General features: G+C 36.7%; 1 long non-coding RNA gene across 1 annotated transcript; it reads left to right on the top strand.

Annotated features, from left to right (window-relative positions):
• Positions 1–456: 456 nt before the first annotated feature.
• LOC137500535 (uncharacterized) lies at positions 457–2,907 on the top strand. The gene is made up of 3 exons (XR_011018067.1): positions 457–511; positions 596–659; positions 2,720–2,907. It is a non-coding gene; the product is annotated as an uncharacterized lncRNA (long non-coding RNA).
• The last annotated feature ends 1,618 nt before the right edge of the window (positions 2,908–4,525 follow it).

Below are 4,525 nucleotides of genomic sequence, written 5' to 3' on the forward strand. Positions count from 1 at the left end.
TAGGATTTGAATCGCGTACCCCGACTAGAAGAAGCCTGCACATAGCTTAACGCCTCTATCCGACGAATGAATCACCCTCAACACTCTCCAATCATTCTCGCTACTTCGGGGATAGCGGGTTCGAACTAGAAGCCGTAAATGCTAGGCGAGGGGGGCCTGCACGATCGTCATTACATGATCTAGCTTTAGCTCAATACCTACAGGTAAGGAATACCACGTATGTACCCTCGAGAAGTCGAGGATCACACGCTAACTTTCCAAGGCTCGAACTCTTAAATTCTGACACCTCGGCATCAACAGGAGATTCGAATACATCAGCCTGCAGGTGGGAGCTCTTGTTGCATTCGTTCCGACTGTACCCGCAGTTTGTCAGCGATTATCACATCCGCTTGGTGATAAGGAGCATATTTAGTCGCTACAGTCTGCGCGAAGTGCTCCTCACAGTTCTCTGTATGCGTTTACTACATGCACACATCTCCCGTCTGCAGTGAATATTATTCTTCAGCTTAAGGTAAGGTAGAACTGTTAATTACCTTTTTTGCAAAGCAACTTCTACGCTAGACATCTACATTCATATATGTTTATTCTTTTTTAGGTACCGTTCGAAAGTACACAATTTTATTTATCCGAGTAACAGTCTGCAGCGCGAAGATTTTAAGGTATGTCTGACCTCTATTCATTGAAACTTGGTTTCTTCTAAAACATCGTAACTTTAGTCTATTGATAAATAGTTGTTCTCTTTAATCCTCACGCTATAGACGAGGTGCGTACATAGCTATGTCTATCCTCAACAGGCTGAAAATTAGTTTCTTCTAAAACATCGTAACTTTAGAGTATTGATAAATAGTTGTTCTCTTTAATCCTCACGCTATAGACGGGGTATAATTTCAAACAGGCACACATGGCTATGTCTGCCCTCAACAGGCTGAAACTTGGTTTCTTCCGAACATCGTAACTTTAAGCTAATCATAAATAGTTGTTCTCTTTAATCAACATACTATAGACGTGGTATAATTTCAAACACGTACACATAGCTATGTCTGCCCTCAACGGGCTGAAACTTGGTTTCTTCTAAAACATCGTAACTTTAGTCTATTGACAAATAGTTATTTTCTTTAATCTGCATGTCATAGAAGAGGTTAATCTTATAATTTCAAACACGCATGCATAGCTATGTCTGCCCTCAACAGGCTGAAACTTGGTTTCTTCCGTAACTTTAAGCTATTCATAAATAATTGTTCTCTTCAACCTACATACTATAGACGTGGTGCGTACATAGCTATGTCTGCCCTCAACAGGTTGAAAGTTGGTTTCTTCCGAACATCGTAACTTTAAGCTAATCATAAATAGTTGTTCTCTTTAATCAACATACTATAGACGTGGTATAATTTCAAACACGCACGCATAGCTATGTCTGACCTCAGCAGGCTGAAACTTGGTTTCTTCTAAAACATCGTAACTTTAGTCTATTGATAAATAGTTGTTCTCTTTAATCCTCACGCTATAGACGAGGTGCGTACATAGGTATGTCTGCCCTCAACGGCTTGAAACTTGGTTTCTTCCGAACATCGTAACTTTAGTCTATTGACAAATAGTTATTTTCTTTAATCTGCATGTCATAGAAGAGGTTAATCTTATAATTTCAAACATGCACGCATAGCTATGTCTGACCTCAGCAGGCTGAAACTTGGTTTCTTCCGAACATCGTAACTTTAAGCTAATCATAAATAGTTGTTCTCTTTAATCAACATACTATAGATGTGGTATAATTTCAAACACGTACACATAGCTATGTCTGCCCTCAACGGGCTGAAACTTGGTTTCTTCTAAAACATCGTAACTTTAGTCTATTGACAAATAGTTATTTTCTTTAATCTGCATGTCATAGAAGAGGTTAATCTTATAATTTCAAACACGCACGCATAGCTATGTCTGACCTCAGCAGGCTGAAACTTGGTTTCTTCTAAAACATCGTAACTTTAGTCTATTGATAAATAGTTGTTCTCTTTAATCCTCACGCTATAGACGAGGTGCGTACATAGCTATGTCTGCCCTCAACGGGCTGAAACTTGGTTTCTTCTGTAACTTTAAGCTAATCATAAATAGTTGTTCTCTTTAATCTACATACTATAGACGTGGTATAATTTCAAACACGCACACATAGCTATGTCCATCCTCAACAGGCTTAAACATGGTTTCTTCCGAGCATCGCGAATTTAGTCTATTGATAAATAGTTGCTCTCTTTAATCTCACATGCTGGTTAATCGTTAGTAATTAAATTTTCGTTTTTTCTTTGTGACTAGAGGAAAGGATATTGAGTTACTATATTTTTTAACAACACGAGTGCTTCGACTTTGTTAGGTATAGAACATTTATCGCTTTCTGTTTGCTTTTAAAAACTCACGACCATGTCTGACCTTAATCAGCTGAAAATCAGTTTCTTCCTAGCATCGCGAATTTAGGCTAATCTCTATTGATGAATAGTTGCTCTCTTTAATCTTACATGCTGGCCTTAATAGGCTGAAACTTGGTTTCTTCTACACGTTGCAACTCTAGGCTAGGTGACTTGTCCTTTCGATATCCTATTATCACATTTGTTTTTACGCTAGGCAGTAAAGGTCTTCAGCTGGGTTACCTGTTAACAAATTAACTTACTTTTCTATATCCTATCATCACAAGTACTTCCACGCTACATCTATATATTTTCGTTCTTTTTAGGCACATCGACATCTCAAGAAGTAGATGAATATACTGTTGCAATGTCGGATGTGAAGATCTAAAAAGGAATAAATACACCAGGCAAATGCTGGGGCTGTACCTTCATTAAGGTCACGGTTACTTCCTTCCCACTCCTAGCCCTTACATACCCTATCATCACTATAAGACCTATCTGTGTAGGTGCGATGTAAAGCCAATTGTAAAAAAAATAGGCACATCGACATCTCAAGAAGAAGATTATACTGTTGCGATGTCCGATGTGAAGATCTAAGAAGGAATAAATAATATAAAATAAATAATGTAGAATTAACATATTCTTTTATTTTAGTTTAGGTATTACATTCTCCTCCTCCTACTCCTTCCTCTCGAAGAAGAAATAAGATTAGGTGTTGATTAAATTTGAAAGTATGTTATTGTCTAGCTTATGTTCAGAAAGAATTTTTTTTTCTAAACAGTGTTTGATCGCAATGCAGTGTTCTACGACATCGCACTATAAACAGTAGTATGTTTTCAAGTCTAAACCTAATTTTTTTCTTAGAACAAAGGTATACCCCAGACATGTTGTAAACACATCTACTGATGTTCTGATCATATGTAGTATCGGGTACAGTGTTCGAATCTAGTCTTGATCACTTATCTAGTGTTTTGAACACATCAATTAATGTTCTGATCATATGTAGTATCGAGTGCAGTGCTCGATTCTAGTTTAGGTATCACATTCTCCTCTTCCTCCGACTCCTTCCTCTAGAAGAAGAAATAAGAGTAGGTGTTGATTAAATTCGTAAGTATGTTATTGTCTAGCTCATGTTCAGAAAGAATTTTTTTCTTTTTATAAACAGTGTTTTGATTGCAATGCAGTAACAAAGGAATACCCTAGACATGTTTTAAACACATCTACCGATGTTCTGATCATATGTAGTATCGAGTACAGTGTTCGAATCTAGTCTCGATCACTTATCTAGTGTTTTGAACACATCAATTAATGTTCTGATCATATGTAGTATTGAGTGCAGTGCTCGATTCTAGTTTAGGTATTACATTCTCCTCCTCCTCCTCCTCCTCCTCCTACTCCTTCCTCTCAAAGAAGAAATAAGAGTAAGTGTTGATTAAATTCGTAAGTATGTTATTGTCTAGCTCATGTTCAGAAAGAATTTTTTTTTCTAAACAGTGTTTGATTTCAATGCAGCGTTCTACAACATCGTACTATAAACAGTAGTATGTATTCAAGTCTAAACCTAATTTTTTTCTTAGAACAAAGGTATACCCTAGACATGTTGTAAACACATCTACTGATGTTCTGATCATATGTAGTATCGGGTACAGTGTTCGAATCTAGTCTTGAACACTTATCTAGTGTTTTGAACATCAATTAATGTTCTGATCATATGTAGTATCGAGTGCGGTATTCGATTCTAGTTTAGGTATCACATTCTCCTCCTCCTCCTACTCCTTCCTCTCGAAGAAGAAATAAGAGTAAGTGTTGATTAAATTCGTAAGTATGTTATTGTCTAGCTCATGTTCAGAAATAATTTTTTTCTAAACAGTGTTTGATTGCAATGCAGTGTTCTACAACATCGTACTATAAACAGTAGTATGTATTCAAGTCTAAACCTAATTTTTTTCTTAGAACAAAGGTATACCCTAGACATGTTGTAAACACATCTACTGATGTTCTGATCATATGTAGTATCGGGTACAGTGTTCGAATCTAGTCTTGAACACTTATCTAGTGTTTTGAACATCAATTAATGTTCTGATCATATGTAGTATCGAGTGCGGTATTCGATTCTAGTTTAGGTATCACAT

This window comes from Anabrus simplex, chromosome 4, assembly GCF_040414725.1.
Source record: "Anabrus simplex isolate iqAnaSimp1 chromosome 4, ASM4041472v1, whole genome shotgun sequence".
NCBI classification, from domain to species: domain Eukaryota; kingdom Metazoa; phylum Arthropoda; class Insecta; order Orthoptera; family Tettigoniidae; genus Anabrus; species Anabrus simplex.